An 18,528-nucleotide genomic window follows, 5' to 3' on the forward strand; every position below is an offset into this window, starting at 1 on the left:
GGAACATTGTATGCCTGAAACTCAATCATAAATAACTTTGCAATTCATGATAATTAAATAAAAAGTGCAAATTGTGTAATTGAATAATTTCCCATTTAATCTCTTCCTCCTCTTCCTTCCTTCTTTTCCTTCTCCTCCTCATCCTCTTTTCTTCTTCTTTTCTTCTTCTTTTTCTTCCTCTTCTTTCTCTTCCTCTTCTTTTTCCTCTTCCTCTTCTTCCTCTTCTTCTTCTCCCTCTTCCTCCTCTTCCTTCTCTCCCTCTTCTCCCTCCTCTCACTTTTATCTTCCTCCTCCTCCTCCTTCTCCTCCTCCCCCACCTTCTCCATTCTCCCCCACCTTCTTCTTCTCCTTCTCCTTCTCTTTCTTCTCCTTCTCCTTCTCATTCTCCTCCTTCTTCTCCTCCTCCTCCTCTCCTCCTCCTCCTCCCCATTCTCCTCCTCTTCCTCTTCTTCTTCTTCCTCCTCCTCTTCCTCTTCCTCTTCCTCCACTTCCTCCTCCTCCTTCTCTTCCCCTCATCCTTCTCCTCCTCCTCCTCTTCCTCCTCCTCATTCTCCTCCCCCTCCTCCTTCGTTTCCTTCTCCTCCTCCAAGCTCAGGGGAACATATGCAGTGCTAGAGATTACAGCTGGGTTGGCATCTTAAGAGACAAGTGCCTTATGTCCTGTACTATCTCTCTGGACCTTTATTCTGCTTCTTTAAATAGATTTTTAAAATAATTTCAACGAATAAATCCTCCTTTGTTAAGTTGATTACTGGGTACTTGGTATTTTGGACACAGTTATAAGTGGGAGCTAACATACTTCTCTCTTTGTTAGATCATCGGTGCTGGATGGGGAGTGCACATCAGGTGTCGTGCTCCCACTTTGGTCTGCTGTGCTAGTTGAAGTGTGTGCTCGTTAGTTGTAATTCTCGTACAGTGCTCTCTGGGACATGCAGTCTTAGTTGAGATACAGAAGTTATGGTTTTGATGCTCATCAGAAATTGCTGAAGTGCTCACACAAGTGGCCACACTTCCTGGCCGTGGCAGTATGCAAGGCAAGGCCCTATTTACTGTACCATCTCTCCAGCCCACGTTAATTGCTCTGCGTATATACATGTATTTGGCATGGGAGAATGATTTGTGACATGCCCAGCTGCGCTCAGGCCTTAGTTGTGTCTCTGTGCTTAAGGGTCATTTTGAAAGGGTTCACTTAACCATTTGTGGTCTCTTTGGGCATCAAAGACATCTTAGCCCCATGTATTATCTCTCTGGCATCTGGTGTCAAAGATTTTGTGTCCACGTCCACCTGGGATATAGGTCTGTAGTTTTTTTTTTTTTCTTTGAGGGCCGCATCTGGTGCTCAGGAGTTACAACTGGCTCAGTGTCTGAGGATCGCTGGACACAGTGCCTGCAGGACCATGTGGGATCAAACCTGGGCTGTCCACATACCTCTCTGATCCTGCATTTCCTTTTTTAGTGATTCATCTGTCAGCTCTTGGTATCAGTGTAATGTTGGTCTGGTCTCATGGAAACTATTCAGAATTCCTGTTTCTTTGCGTTTCTGAAAGAGTTTAAGAGTAGGAAATAGGTCCTCTTGAAAGATTTGGAAGAAATTATGGTTGAGAGGGGTGTGGAGACCCAAGGATTCATCTCCACTCCTCAGTTTGGTTACCACAGCAGCTCCTGAGTTATTCGGACAGTGATGCTCCTCATCCCTGAAAAGTCCATATGCTATGGTTTAATTCGGACCAGGCTGCCTCCAGGTTATACATGTCTGAAAGGGAATGAGCACTTTTGTACTATTCTTGCAGTGATTTTTTTTAAAAAATTGTTTTTACTAAAGCAAGATAACCCGGACTTATATATGACAGGCAGCAAGATATATTTTCAAGAACTAGTTTCTCCTGATTTTTAATCATCAGCAACTCATTTCATCTCCCCCCCTTTTTTTTCAGGTAAAGTCAGTGCAAACAGGTCCAGGGAATGTGTCTATTTTCACCATCCTAGTGGGATTTTATAACATCCCATAAGCAAATTACCACTAGAAACTCAGCAAGCTCTTGTTTCTGAGAGTAAAATGAACTAAAGTAAAAAAGTCTGGGCACAGAGAAAATTGCTTAGCTTTCAAATTTGATGTCTAGGACTCTGTTTTCCAGTTACGGCGTCTGGAGTATTTGGGAAAGAAGACCACAGACGGTGAGGCGATTTTGCTGTGTCATATTCAGGAGACATTTGACACGGATGATGTGACATTTAAGCACTTGGTGAAGGTGATCATTGCTAGTTCCTCTTTTTCCTTTTTCATACTCATCTTTGAAAGTGAGTGGAGCTGTGAACAAAGATTCTCAAGTTTGAACACAGCTAAAAATTACTACAGGGGCCTGTTAAGCGCAGATTAGTAGACACTTTCTGGAAGTTTCTCTTTCAGCAAGTCTGAGGCAATGCCCAAGAATCTGTTTGGGCATTAGAAAAGAAATTTGTTTGTAACAAATTTCCTGATGATAGTTTTGCTGCTGCTTCAGGGATTACCCTTTGAAAACCTCTGGTCTAGAGCCTTTCTCCTTTGTTACTCACACTTAGCTAAAATCAGCTGACAGAAATTGAAAAAAAAAATGTATTGCTGGATCTGGCCTCCGGCAATTCTGGTTGAGAAAACCTAGGATGACTCACAATATCAGCAATCAGCATTTTCCCAAATGCAGGTCAAGCTTGGGAACCGAGTGGAGGGAGGGTGGACGGCACCTTGCAATAATGAGGTGCATGAAGTGAGGCCTCGGGATAAGGCGAAGGCAGCAGCAGGCGGGGTTCAAAGAGCTTCAGCTGTGGGAAGCCAAGGGCAGGTGAGCCTGGGAACCCAGCAGGGTCTGAATCACAGGCCTTCAGGCTGCCAGACTCCAATCTGGAAATCTTGATCCCTCCCTCCAGGAAGTCTGTCCTTTGTTTCAGAGTGGTCTGAGTCACAAGATCTCTCAGGGGCAGGCAGCCCTTAACCCTCAGACCAGCTCTGAAACAGCTCTGAAACAGCACTCTAGTTCCCAGCCTTACTGGGATGATTGAACTACTGTGAAGGGAAGATGGTGCGGAGCTTCCCGCCTGTGGTTGCTGAATCAGTGGCCTGATGCCTTAGGCCAGCCATTCACTTTCAGCTTCCGGTCTGCTGCTCAGCCACCACCACTCACAGGACTTGAGTTACTAGAAGCTCTGAAGAATCTCATAAGTAACACTGTTAGGGCAAGCCCTTTTCTCTGTTCTTCATCTGAATACACTGTGTCTCTATCACAGCTCACAATTAGTAGATACTAACTATGGAACTTTGACTATTATTAAATATTTCTTCAAATAAATAAAATGTTCTAGGACCTTATCATTTTTGGTGTATTTCAACAATTTCTTCACCGTTCAAATATGCTGCTGACTATAGACTCTGATGAGTCAAAAAAAAAAAAAAAGCAATATAGGATTCTTTATCCCAGGCTTTTTTTTTTTTTTTGGTAGGAGTACTGCTATTTATTCAGCCACTGATTAGCTGATTGAATTGGGCATGAACGCCACCTTAATTTTTTTAATTTATTTTTTTTCTTTTTATATTTATTTATTGAATCACTATGGGAAAAGTTACCAAGCTTTCAGGTTTCAGTCTTGGTCATACAATGATCAAACACCTTTCCCTTCACCAGTACTCATTTTTCACCACCAAGAACCCCAGTATACCCCCCTCCCACCCCTCCCACCCCTCCAAATGCCTGTGAGGCAGATAATTTCTACTTAACTCTTCTCTACATTGATTACATTCATTATTTTGAAATCCCAAGCTTTTTAATTTAAAATTTCCTTTGCTTCTTTCATTCAAACGTTATGTCAGAGGGATAATCAAAGAGACCGTATTTGTGAAGCCTGTCAAATATACAAGGAGAACCATGCAACAATTTTTTTATAGGGGTCACTCCCAGTAGCGCCAGATGGGAATGTGGATGCTTCCAACAGTGCTTGGCAAGTGGGATGTGACTACCTGCCTGCCTGTCCAGTGCTTCGGCCATGGAGTGTCCTTCCCAGCAACTCCAGGAACTGTCAGGAATTCCCTGGTGATGCCCAGAGCACTGTAATGGCAGGGATCAAATTCAGGGCCTTGTTACATGCTATGCTTCTCCTCTACCTCTCAAACTAACCCCAGGTTTCTCCATACGTGTTTTAATTTTTAACTTATTTTTTGTTGAATCACCTTGAGATACAGTTACAAAGCCTTTATAATTGACTTTCAGTCACACAATGATCTAACAACATCCCTCCACCAGCACACATTTCCCACCACCAATGTCCCTGGGTTCCCTACCGACACACCCCATCACCCCACCCCCTGCCTTTATGGCAGACACTTTCACTTTTATTTTCTCTCTACTACTGGGGCAGAGCCATAGCACAGCGAGTAGGGCTTTTGCCTTGCACATTGCCGATCTGGGTTCGATTCCTCTGCCCCTCTCAGAGAGCCCAGCAAGCTACGGAGAGTAACTAGCCCACATGGCAGAGCCTGGCAAGCTCCCCTGTGGTGTATTCGGTATGCCAAAAGCAGCAACAACAAGTCTCACAATGGAGACATTAGTGGTGCCCGCTCAAGTAAATTGATGAACAACAGGAGGACAGTGCTAGAGTGCTGGGCATTATGGTTTGCAAAACAAATACTGAGAAGCCATTATGTTTGGTCCTTTGTTTACTTTCAGCACACCTCTCCCATCCCGACAGATCCCTCCAATTTAGTGGTCCCTTCTTTTTCCTGTCTTCTACCACAGCACTTGAGTCAGGCTTCCAATCTAACCATGGATAGATTGCTGTTTTATTTGCCACAACTCACAAAGGCTTTATTTGTGCTTGAATTTCCTTGTTCAGTTTAATTTTTTTTCTACAGAGGGAGAGATTTGGGGTCAGACCCAGTGGTAATCTAGAGATATCTTTAGGTCTGTGCTCAGAAATGACGATACATGGTGACAGGATCAAAGAAGCACATGTGAGACAAGTGCCTTACACTCTGTACTATCTCTCCAATTCTGACTTCCCTTATGCTCAAGAAAACCTCCATTTAAAAGTCATTCATTTTTTCCATTGCATCATTATAATTAAAGTGCATTAGAATTTCAGAGGGCCGGAGCTATAGCATAGAGGGTAGGGTGTTTGCCTTGCATGTGGCTGACCTGGGTTCAATTCCTCCACCCCTCTCGGAGAGTCCGGCAAGCTACTGAGAGTATGAGAGTATTCCGCCCGCTCAGCAAGCCTGGCAAGCTACCCATAACGTATTCGATATGCCAAAAACAGTAACAACAAGTCTCACAAAGCGTTACCGGTGCCCGCTTGAGAAAATCAATGAATAGTGGGAAGACAGTGCTACAGACTAGAATTTCAGAAAAAACACCAGGCTTGCTTACTATCACTAAAGTAGTTAAAGGGTAAGATATTCAGGGTATTTTTTTTTTTTTGGAAGAAAGTTTTAGAATTTAAAAGGACTATTAGTTACTTCAGGTTGAGCTCTTGAAGTGCAGACATCAGGACAGCTTTTTAAAAAATTTTAAAAGTTTGTATATTTTTGATGAAACCAACAACGGTATTGGTTGCAACAATTGGTAAGGAGGGGACATGACAGTCTAGCTCATGTGGCCAGGTACCTGATCCCGAAAGAGATTTCACATATATTACATATATATGTACATATAAACACACACATATATACACATTTTAAACAAAACAAAACTCTGTTCCTTTTTTAGCGGATTCATTTTTAATTGTACAACTTTATACTTATAGCACTCAGACAAAATTTTAAAATAATCTCTGTATTTGTTTGATAGCCATTTTCCCTTTACATGACTTTTATAAAATACCAGTTTGCCTCTTGATGTTGGCATTGTCCTGACATAATTATAAATATACCATTTCTTGACGATAAAGACCTGGAGTAAAAGTTAAGTTATCCAACTTCTTCTATTACATGTAAAGAAAGCCTTCAAACTCTGTAGCTGAAATAATCCCTAGTTGTAAATAATCAGACTTGACATTTTAAAACAGGTACTGGAAAACTTTCTGTAAAGGCTTAGAGTTCTTGAGCAGGCCCAGTAACATTGTGAGACTTGTTACTGTGTTTGGCATATTGAATACATCACGGGTAGCTTGCCAGCCTTTGCCGTGCGGGCAAGATACTCTCCGTAGCTTGCCAGGCTCTCCAAGAGGGACGGAGGAATCGAACTTGGGTCGACCATGTTGGCTGCATGCAAGGCAAACACCCTACTCACTGTGCTATTGCTCCAGCGCAAAGGCTTAGATAGTAAATATTTTAAGAGTTGAGGGTCATGCAGTGCATCTTCAATACTCAACTTTCCTATTACAGCATAAAGCTAACCTAGATAGTATATAAAGAAACAAGTGTGACTGCATTCCAATTAAACTATTCATAGATGGTGACTGGATTTAGTCTACCGATCACAGATTTCCAAGCCTTGCTCTAAAATATTAACCTGTTCTTTTTTGTTTCTTATATATTAATTCATGTGGATGAATCGTTAGAAATATATATATATATATATATATACATACATGTGTGTTTGTGTGTTCATATGGAGATATTAGGGGATTTAGCATAATTTCACATTCTCTTAACTTTGGAAACATTTGGGAATCCTCATTTCCTACCATATACCCACTACCTATGGATATTTCATTAAGGAGGTACTCAAAAGTTTATTCATGAGTCAGGTCTGAATTTTCCTAGCACATTAGCCTCTGTTAGACTGCCATTATGCCATGTCTAACAGCAATGTAATTCAAATAGCTTAGCTAAAATAACTCAAATTAAATACGCAGAAAGACTGAAAGTCTTGTCTGGTGAGGCTCTTTTCTCTATAAGAATGTCATAGGATAGTCTGTGAAGACCAATACAGTCATTACCCAGAGGGGCTGTACAGTCCAAAGAAAATAAGGCTGGGTAAGCAGCTGTCTAAGAGGGCTCACTCAGACAGAAAGAAGTATGTAAGTATCTATATTGCGTATATCCTAGATGTGAGCTACTTTTTAAACTCAGAAATCACTGATTGAAGTGGTAACCAAACCCATAGAAGAAAAGATCCAGAAATCCCACAGCAAAATGCACTGCATTGATTTCCTCCAGTTCTCTTAAAAAGAGATTGTGGTACTTGAGAAACTCTAGGAAAAAATAAATACATAGATATTTTTGACAGTTTTGTGTTTGAGTAAACATTGATAAAAGTAGTTTCAAATCATCATGTTAGAGATGAGACACACAGAGGCCAGGAAATAAACACACTCGTGGTCACAGTTTGGCTCTTAGTAGGTCTGTAAATCTTTTAACCCATTCAGTAGTTATGTTCCCGATTTCTTTTGTATCACGATCACGATCATCATCATCCTGTTGTTCGTTAATTGCCTCAAGCAGGCACCAGTAACGTCTCCTTCTTCTTAGCCCTAAGATTTTAAAAGAGCCATATTCAATACTCTTTCAGGACTAGGAGAATGAGACCTATCATTGTTACTGGTATTTGGCATCTTGAGTATGACAGGGGAAGTTTGCCAGACTCTGCCTTGCGGGCAGGATACTTTCGGTAGCCTGCCAGGTTCTCCAAAGTAAAAATGAGATAATAAGATGTCTCACGGCCACAAATGCGGCCGCATGCTTCCGGGAGCTGGATTTTATAGTCTCTGGGTCTTGGCCGTTGATGGGACCACCTGGCGTTGGCGGCAGCTGGTAGGTGCAACGCCTATCTACTGGAAAATGGGGGATCTGGGTGGAGAAGGCCCAGTCCTGATCCGAGCAGGCTTGGAGATCTCAGCCCCAGGACCCGCATGTCTGGGTTCCTCTGCTGGTTCCTTCATGCATGAGGCTTGTCTGGACGTGTGGAGAGTGGTCTCAGCATGGCTGTGGCTGGTTCTGGAGGTTTTCAGCTGACGGGGCTCTGCCCGGGTCAGGGAGGGAAACTCAACCCACCCCCTCCAAGGGGCCTCAGTAAGTTTTATTATTTTTATTATTATTTTTATTTTATTATTATTTTATGTATTATTTTATTATTCTTTTGTATAATTAAATGGATATACTGACTGGTGGGGGCGATTCCTACCTTAACTCTTATTCCACCAAATGAGAGCTGTCAGAGTGAGAAAGGTAAAAATGGAAAATTCTGAAACTGCAGCCTCCACACTCCCATTTCTCAACCTTTATCCTCTCACTAGGCTGGCTAAAATCATAAATAACACACACACATACACACACACACACATGCACTATAGCTGATGGTGATGGACAAGAATAGCAGAAATTAAAGGTACTCTAAAGTAAATTAAGAATACAGGAATGGCAATCCATATTATAGCTCCATTTAACTCATTATTTTATGGCTCCTTTAAATACTCCAATTGTGGATACTAAACTATATGTGTAACTTTTGCTAAAGCAAAATTTCCTATCAACATCGAATGTAGACATTTGACCTGACAGTTTTTTTTTTTCCTTCTGAATCAGAAATAATCAGTAAAAGAAAATTTCTGGAAATCGTGTATATCACCATGGGGACATTAATGGGGACTTTAAGTCCTTGTCTGATGTTTTACTGATCTGTTGTTGCTAGTTGAGAGCTTTTGTGTTAATAGTAAAAGTAAAAGGCCCTCCTGTTGATCGTCGATTTGCTCGAGCGGGCCTAGTAACATCTCCATTGGAGACTTTGTTGTTACTGTGTCTGGCATATCGAATACTCTCGGTAGCTTGCCGGGCTCTCCGAGAGGGGCGGAGGAATCGAACTCGGGTCGGCCAGGTCGGCCGCTTGTAAGGCGAACGCCCTACCCGCTGTGCTATCGCTCCAGCCCAACACAAATTTAAAAAAAAAATTCAAATAAGAACTCAATTTAACACACTTACTTAATAGCTTTTAATTATAGATTGTAAGTTATTGCAGTGTAAAAGGAAGTAGAGTTGCATTCTGGAGAAGCCGAAATTCTTCGGTGAATTTTACCTGGTATTATTATAAAATATTATGCTTCCTCATTCTTATCTTAGCCTGAAATTTGTGTTAATGTTTTTGTGAATCAAGCTTAGTTGACTTCTACATTACTTTCCCATCCTATCTGGTGGGATGTAAGAATTTTTATATTTATCTTTAAATTAATTTATCATAAATAAACTATAATTATGTAATATGTTGTCTATGATATATTACATTTATTATTAATAATGATTTATATGGCATTTTGTAAGTTTTCAGAAAGTATTAAATCACGGTTTATACATGATGTATTTGATTTTCTCAAAAAAAGTGAAGACATTTTCTTTAATTCTGTGTATTTATTATGGTGACCTTCAAAAGTAAATTCAAAGTCATATTTCCTATTCTTAACCCAGCAATATAAAAAATGATTATGACAATCATAACAATAATGGCTACTACTTACATAGTACCCACAGACTATCTTAATAGAAAATTTCATAAATATTTCCACTAAAAGTCAAAATTAAGAACAATTTCATTAGCATAAAACCTATTACAGTTAAGATAGAGGAGGGTTTTAAGAAACTATGAGGGGTCAGAGCAATAGTACAAGAGTGCCTTGCACTCAGCCAACCTGGATTCGATCCCTGGGATCCCATATGGTCCCCTGACCACCACAAGGAATAATTGCTGAGTGCAGAGCCAGGAGTACCCTTGAGCATTGCTGGTTGTGACTCAAAAAGAAAAAATTAATAAAACAACTATGAGAGGATACTCCACTATGAGAAGACAGCAGGTAGATACCACCTTATCTGTATGTTGGGAAAGAGAATTGGAAAACTGTCTGTATGTCCACTAAATTTACTTCAACATCACCAAGGTTACTTCAGGAAGAACTGAAATAGAATTCATCTTTTCAAATTATTTGCCCTTACAGCCTAACAAAATGACTTTAGGTGAAAGGAGGTTCATAGAGTACAACTACAGCTCAAGTGTGACATATCAAACTAATAAAAAAAAGTAAACTTCCCATTTTCTTAAAATGTGTGGCAGACAGCCACGGCCTAGTCTAGCAGATGACCCAGAATGTGATGATTTGAACTTGTGGCCTGTCACTTCTTATTTGCCTGCTTGATGAACAGACCACTGTTTCTCACCCTCTTCCTCACTGTGGTCTCCTTCAGATCTTGCATCCTTCTTTGAGGCCCCTCTGTCCCGCCAGTCTCACACGGTGGCCCTCCCATTTATGGGAGTTTTAACTGTGGCTCCTATGGGGTTTCCTGGGAGCCCGGAGGTGACTATGTGTCCCTTGGTTTAAAAAATTCTAATTTGAAAGGGAAAAAAAGCACTTAAAAAGGGGCCAGAGAGATAGTACAGTGAGTAGGGCGTTTGTCTTGCACATAAGCTGACCAGAGTTTGATCCCCAGCATCTCATATGGTCCCCCAAGCACCACCAGGAGTAACTCCTGAGTGAAGAACCAGGAGTAACCCCTGAGCACTGCTGGGTGTGGCGCAAAAAGAAAAAAATATATCTAATTTGCGGGATCTTAGTGTGACTGTGGACAGAAGCAGTTCTAAGTCAGGGCCCAAGGAACAGTTTAATATCCATAGACCAGAAAGAAGTAATCAGTAGGGAGGGAGCTTAACCTTATTCGGATGTGTCCAAAGTCAGCGGCTATGGGAACTTTGCAAACAGTGCTGTTGGCTTTGGAGTTAGGTTTTCTTGTGTGTTATGATAACAAGGATACTCTTGGTTTGGAGGCCATATCCAGGCCCACAGTTCTGATTTGTGTTCAGAGATCACTTCAGGTGGGGTTTGGGGGACCACATGTGGTGCTGGGGATTGAACCTTAGACAGCTGCATGCAAAGCAAGCACCTTACCCACTAAATATACTCTTATAAGCACTAGGAGCCAGTGCTGAGAGTCTTTTTTTTTTTAGATTTTATTTATTATTATTATTTTGCTTTTGGGGTCACGCCTGGTGATACTTGGGGGTTACACCTGGCTCTGAACTCAGGAATTACTCCTGGTAGTGCTCAGGGGGCCATATGGGATGTTGAGAATCGAACCCAGGTTGGCCAGGTGCAAGGCAATGCCCTGCCTGCTGTAATTTCGCTCTGGCCCAGTGCTGAGGGTCTTGAGGTGAAGGAATAGTGTCCGATACTGACAGGATGAAGGACACCCCTGCTAGGGATACGCTTGCCTCCACAAAAAAAATAGAGAGAATTATTGAATTTGAAGACATAATGAAGCACATAATGGAAAATGAGAAATTGGTTTGTTCTCCAAAGAGAGTTCCTTAAACCAATTTTAAATACCTTCTAGGAAGGAGGGGTAGTCACTATTTGAAGACTTTTTGATTTACTGATAAAATAATTCAAGAATGGGCTCCCAGCTAAGAACTTTCAAATATCTAGTCACTCTTACAACGGGGGCTCTGTGTGTGTGTGTGTGTGTGTGTGTGTGTGTCTGTGTATGATGTCACAGTTACAAAAAAGGGGATAAAGTAGTGCACACAACACCTGGTACTCTGTTCTTATTTGGTTTATGCAAATATATTCTGGAAAACTCATTCATGAAAAGTTCAATGGCCCTTTTATGTTTATTTTAATACAAAGCTCTCCTCTAGTTTTTAATACTATTTTTTAGATGTTAAAATAAATTAACATGTAACCAGACATTACTTTTTTAAAAGATGTTTTCCTACTAATGAATATGCTCTATATTTTATTGTGTCACAACTATCTAGTCTCTAGAAAAGTTTTGGTAAACCTACAGGTGCTAATTGAATGCTTCGCCAAGGAGTGAATTGGACATCATTACCTATGAAATGGCATTTCTTATTGTTTCCCTCAAGGTGGTGCTGTGCACAGTAGTACAAAGGATCACTTGAGCAATATGAATTTTTCCCAGTACAACCTTGATATGTAGTTAATTTCCTTTTCTTATACTTTAAAAACTTTTCTATCTTTTAGCCTCCCCATCTTTTAGGTTTCTTCTTTTCAGGTTCTTCATGGGAAGAAACTTGTAAGGCTGTTGGAATGTTGGCTTTCTTATTTTTTCCCATCACTTATTCCTATATTACATATTGCACAGCAAAACTTCTTTTGAACATTTGTCTTTGTTTTGGGGCCAAATCCATTGGTGCCCAGGGACTACTCTGACTCTGCACTCAGAGATCCCTCCTGGTGGTGATGCGGGATCACAACGGGTACCGGAGATTGAACTCCAGTTGGCTGTGTGCAAGGCAAGCATCCTCCTTCCTCTACTCTTGCTCCAAAATTGTTTTTCTTTTCTTTTTGTTTTTGGTTTTATGGGCCAAACTCTGCACTCAAAAGGATCATTTCTGGTCGAGCTCAGGGGAACCTCAGAGTATCATGGATTGAATCAGGGTCTAATGTGAGCAAGGCAAGTTCCCTACCTTCTGGACTATCTCCCGGCCGCCATTTTTTCTAGTTTTCAACACTTTCTTCACAGTTAGAAATAGCATACCTGACACTATTTCCCAGGAACTTGAAAGGAATACATAAACCTGATTATAGGCTCCTCAGATGCAGCTCTTATGGTAAGGGTCCCATGGAAGCCTTAGGAATATTGGAGAGAGCAGAAACTCTAGTGACTTACTGCCTTTTGTTGTTTGCTTAAATATCTTAACTCACATTTCTTTCTTTTTTTATTTATTGAATCACTGTGGGAAAAGTTACAAAGCTTTCAGGTTTAAGAAAACTTACAAAGCTTTCAGGTTTAAGTCTTGGTAATGCAATGATCAAACAACTTTCTCTTCACCAATACTTATTTTTCACCACCAAGAACCCCAATACACCCCCCTCCTACACTGCCCAATGCCTGTGAGGAAGATGAATTCTACTTAACTCTCTACTTTGATTAAATTCATTATTTTGACAAAAGATGCACCATTATTGTTTAGAGTTTACACCCAACTATCAGATCTGCTGAAAAGGCATCGTGAAATAATTTGTTTTCTACAACTGGTTATGAGAATCATGTGATTTTGGATTTCTGATATTTTACTTTTTAAGTTTGGAGCGATTTCTGCCAAGAGTCAGATAATTACGAGATTGGTTTCTGTGGTTCTGGAGCCATGGCCATGCTGGAGAGCCGCTTGTGGGAGGCAACACATGACCTTGGTAGGGTGTGAAGGGCGAGCCGGGAACGTCCCCCTTCCCATGAGGTTGCAGTTGCCCCGTCACCACTGGCTCATACCCGGCTTTCCAAAAAGCTCCGAGGTGGCCACCATCTTGCTGCCCAGGGGGAAAGAGGAGAAAGGGAGTGACACCCCTTCTTTCCGGGGGAGGTATGTTAACTCACATTTCTTGATGATCATCTATATCATGGGGCCAGTATGAACCCACTGATTGCCACATTATAAGTAAGTAAGTAAAGGCCCTCCCGTTGATCATCGATTTGCTCGAGCGGGCCCAGTAACGTCTCCATTGGAGACTTTGTTGTTACTGTGTTTGGCATATCGAATACATCACAGGGAGCTTGCCAGGCTCTGCCGTGCGGGCGAGATACTCTCAGTAGCTTGCCGGGCTCTCCGAGAGGGGCAGAGGAATCAAACTCGGGTCGACCATGTTGGCTGCGTGCAAGGCAAACGCCCTACCACTGTGCTATCGCTCCTGCCACATTATGGAAAGAATATAAAGATAAGGAGGTAGCATGGAAATTCTCTAAAATTATGAAGCCCAACACTACAGCACTGTAGCACTGTCTTCCCGTTGTTCATCAATTTGCTCGAGCAGGCCCAGTAATGTCTCCATTGTGAGACTTTGTTGTTACTATGTTTGGCATATTGAATACGTCATGGGTAGCTTGCCAGGCTTTGCCGTGTGGGCGAGATACTCTCGGTAGCTTGCTGGGCTCTCCGAGAGGGACGGAGGAATCAAACTCGGATTGGTCAGGTCGGCCGCATGCAAAGCAAACGCACTACCCGCTGTACTATCACTCCAGCCCAACACAAATTTTAAAAAAAAATTCAAATAAGAACTCAATTCAACACACTTACTTAATAGCTTTTGATTATAGATTGTAAGTTATTGCAGTGTAAAAGGAAGTAGAGTTGCATTCTGGAGAAGCCGAAATTCTTCGGTGAATTTTACCTGGTATTATTATAAAATATTATGCTTCCTCATTCTTATCTTAGCCTGAAATTGATCAAAGAGTAGGGCCACTAAAACCAAAACAATGTCCTAACTACCCCCTCTTTCAGGGGCAAGATTTCAACAATTAGTGGGAAAGTTGAAGAAATGTGAGTATTTTGTTTCTTTGCACCTTCTTCTTTTCCTCTTCTACTGACTGGAGAGCTTTGGGGAATTGTGTGTTGAATTGTTGGTTGAATTATTGTTGAGTTATTTGGAAACAGGTTGTTTTGGGAGAAAGGCCAAATATCTACCCCCCACACCCTTTTCCTTTTTAATTTTTAAACCATATGAGGCTGTCGTCAGGGTTTACTCCTGCTCTGACCTCAGCAATGACTCCTAGAGGGGCTCAGTGAACCACATGTAGTATCAGGGGTTGGACTCAGGCTGACTATAAGTGCCTTATCTGCTTTACACACTATCTGGTCCAACAAAAGATCTTTTTGCAAGTTTCACATTTTTTCAGTTTATCTTCTTAAGGTCAAAGTCATGGTGATGGTAGTGGATGAGCAGGATGTAGGTTTGATGTACTTTGATTGCACCTAAGCAGAGACTAGGTAGCTACAGTCAAATCCAGTTTAAAAATTAAGGAAGGAATTCTATTCAAAACAAACTTAGGAAAGATGTGAGCCCAGATGTTATCAAAACAATGTTATTTCAGAGAAGAAACTGCTCAGCTTGGTGGGAACAGGAGATAAAGGAACACACTTTTTGAAAAACAAACAACAAAACAGAAGCCAGCAGCAAAGAGTAGAGTTAAAAAAAAAAACACCAGGATAACAGGGTAAGAAAAGCCCTTTATATGATCCTCCTCTAATTATCAACTCTGACTCCTCTATTCCCACCAAAATTCCCTGGTTCCTCCCTTTCTCTTTTAGGTGATAATTTTAGCCTTTTAATTGGTCTTGTCACAACTGCTGGCCACCCTTTAAACAAAGCCAGCCCTGCAAGGAGAAGAAACCTATTAAAATTTGCATCTGATTTCACAACTAGCACCTCCTCTATTGAAAAGCCCGAATGACTTTCTTCTTGTTGACAAATGCCTTTCCTGAACTGAGCCTCCAGATTCACCTCTGTAAACTGCCTGGACCCAAACATTTTATGCACTCATGTCCACCTTCCCACACACTTATGGCCCTCAATAAGTGCTTTCAAAAAACATCACCAGTCATATGCTTATTTACAGCCTTCTATTATTCCTTCTCAAATTGTACCTTCTCGGGTATCTTTCCTGATTTTCCAAATGAATTTATCCTTCTCTAGTAATTAAAGACTAAATACTTTAGATGGCAGGAAATTTTTTTCTTTTGAAGTCTTTTCTGGAATTTCCATGCCCAGTGGTTGAGTATTTTGATTATTAAAAGATTTATGTTGAATTCTCTTTTATGTCTCTCTGGAGGGAGGAGGGAGAGTTCACCTGGGTGCTTGGAGAATTCTCTTTACATCAATGTTCAAACAATAGGAGTTATGAGAATGCTTCTATTTTACCCCCGGCAAAAAACTCACCCTCTTTTGTATATGGAAGTTTATAAAAGCTCTCTTCTGAAAGCCTGCTTTACTTGCTCAACCACAGAGTTGCAAACAACTTGAGATGCTATAATTACTCCTGGAACATTTTTCTATGACATTCCCTCTTCCTTTTAAAAACTAGCAAAATCTCTTTCTAAGGTAGTCAACAGCAAATAACCTGAATATGATACATATATATACATATATATATAATACACATATATTTTAGTGAAGCGAGGCTGTTTTTAATTGAATGAAACTTGATTAGAAAGATGTGAGGGGAGGAAAGTTAGGAGAATTCTGTGTATAAGGGAGAACAGGGGCTGTTAGAAGCAGAGCCATAGAGACAAGCCAGTAAGATACAGGTTTAATGGAAAATCCAGCATGAAGAAAGAGCCTAATAAGAAGTCTTATGGGAGATTCATTAAGCCAGGGGAAAATAGTGGAGTCCGATTCACTTTGAGTGATAACTCATGGCACAGTGTTCTAGCGCTGTAAGATTTCCTCTTCCCTTTAACTCTTCAGCTTAGTCTCAATTGCAGTTGTCAGATGTGGATTTTGATGTGGACAAGACCCAGAAATTACCTTTTTCCCATTTTTTAAAAACTACTAATTATTATTTAGTTCATTCAAAAATTGTACCCCACTCCAATTCTGCTCCCATAACCAATAGGTCGACAATTGGATAAAATCCTTTTCAGATCCAATAAGCCTCTCATATCTGGGTAGGCGAGCAGGTGGGAAAATGATGAGTGTTGCTTTCTAAACCAGAAGCACAGGCCTTACCTGGCTGAAGGGAGTTTCCCCAGCTTTCTGAAGCAAATGAGAGAGGAGCTGGCAAGTGTCTGATGCTGTGATTAGATCCAAGGTAATTCTTTGGCCCACGTCAGGCAGATTTATGCATAATGCCTACCTCGTAGCACAGAGATCAGCCCGACAGGGGTTCTGAAGTTGCTCCTTCTCCAGGCCATCTCTCAAGCCATGAGAAGGCCTTCTAGGTTCATCTTCGCCTCTTCCTTTTTCAAAATCTTTCTGCGGTAGTTCAGTTCAATAAAATGGCAACTCAGCCAAACCTTTATAATTAGACCAAGAAGGTGTGTCAAACATAATTTACTCGAGCAGCAGAAAAAGGCGCATTTGCCAGGGAGGAGATTTTGAACATTATTCCCAAGCCTGACCAAGCCTGCGGTGTCCGGAGGAAGACTCTGGTGCTGTCAGGACACCTGCTTTGCCTCAGGCCTTCAGAGCCCTGGCAGAATGGAGCCGCAAAACTTCCCATGTAAGAACTGGCCTCTGCGAGGGAGATTGTAAAAAGTACAGAAACAAAATCCAAATTCAAAGGATTCCAGTTATTGGCTTGGAGACAACAAAGAGTCATTTTTAAAAAATGATCCTCATTCTTTTGTTATTGTTGTTTTGTTTGGGGACTGGCTCAGGATATGCACTCGGGGATCATAACTGGCAGTACTCAGGGATTATTACTGACAGTACTCAGGAGACTGTATGCGGTGCTGAGGATCGCACTGGCTATGTGCGAGGCAAGTGCTTAACCACTGTCCTATCTCTTTGGCCTGATCTTCATTTTTTGAAATTAATTGATTCTCCTTGTCGCCGTGACTTATTGTTTTGGATGTTGTTGTAGCTATGGTGTGGAGTTTGCACACGTGTCAGAATGAGGTACTCATGCTTTTAGTTGTGGTGCTCACCAGGGGCTCCATATCAGGTTGCTGTGCCCCCCCCCACCCAGCCCCGGGGAAGCTCACAATTTCATAAGGTTGTGAAGGTCACTGGTGGTATCACTGGGGCGCTCAATTAGGTGCTCCCAGGTGTCACAGTTCTTGACTGCAGTGCTCACACTTACTTAAGCTGTGATGCTTGCTAGGAGTGATACCTCATTTTGAGCTGCTAACCTGTCCACAACTGCATTGTGACCAGAAATCTCTTCTAGCACGGGGGAGAACAGATGGCATAACTGCCACGCTCACCCTCAGCGTATGTGGCAACAGATAATCAGTTTTATTTGTTTTTATTTTATTGACTGATTTTATTTTGGAAGTAAAAATACCTGGAAAATGTTCAGGGCTTACTCCTGGCTCTGTGCTCGGGAATCACTTCTGGTGGTGCTCAGGGGACCGTATGGGTGCTAGGGATGGGTGCGAGGCCTTACCTACTGTACTATCTCTCCAGCTCCAAAGCATTACTTTTAAAGAAACTTCCATGGGGCTGGAGCAATAGCACAGTGGGTAGGGTATTTGCCTTGCACGCAGCTGATCTGGGTTTGATTCCCAGCATCCCATATGGTCCCCCAAGCACCGCCAGGAGTAATTTATGAGTGCACAAGCCAGGAGTAACTCCTGTGCATAGCGGGGTGTGACCCAAAAAACAAACAAACAAACAAAAATCTTCCAAGCTCCTTCTGAGACAAATAGTGTTCCTGAAAAACTGTTTCCATGAATAGCTTTGTAAAGATCTATCTGACAGTGATTCAATAAAAAATTATAATGAAAGTGCTGGACTCGGCAGCACATTTACTAAAGTGGGAAGGACACAGAGAAGATTAACTTGGCCCTGTGCAAAGATGACATGCAAATTTGTGCTGCATTTTGTAGCGTTGTAACACTGTACTCCCATTGTTCATCGATTTGCTTGAGCGGGCACCAGTAATGTCTCCATTGGGAGACTTGTTACTGTTTTTGGCATATTGAATATGCCACGGGTAGCTTGCCAGGCTCTGCCCTGTGGGCGGCATACTCTTGGTAGCTTGCTGGGCTCTCCGAGAGGGGTGGAGGAATTGAACCCGCGTCAGCCGTGTGCAAGGCAAACACCCTACCCACTGTGCTATTGCTCCAGTGCTGCATTCTGTATTAAAAAAAATTACAATAAAATTGAAAATAAAACCACTGAAAG

The 18,528-nt window shown here is 41.6% G+C and overlaps 1 non-coding gene and 1 pseudogene across 1 annotated transcript; both read left to right on the forward strand.

Annotated features, from left to right (window-relative positions):
• LOC130021846 (high mobility group protein B1-like) overlaps window positions 1–18,528 on the forward strand; it is a 36,622-nt pseudogene that overhangs the window by 9,123 nt on the left and 8,971 nt on the right.
• On the forward strand, window positions 18,129–18,234 carry LOC130023104 (U6 spliceosomal RNA). Its single transcript, XR_008792413.1, has one exon. It is a non-coding gene; the product is annotated as a U6 spliceosomal RNA (small nuclear RNA).

The sequence above is a fragment of the Sorex fumeus genome, unplaced genomic scaffold, assembly GCF_029834395.1.
Source record: "Sorex fumeus unplaced genomic scaffold, SorFum_2.1 ptg000002l, whole genome shotgun sequence".
In the NCBI taxonomy this organism is placed as follows: Eukaryota; Metazoa; Chordata; class Mammalia; order Eulipotyphla; family Soricidae; genus Sorex; species Sorex fumeus.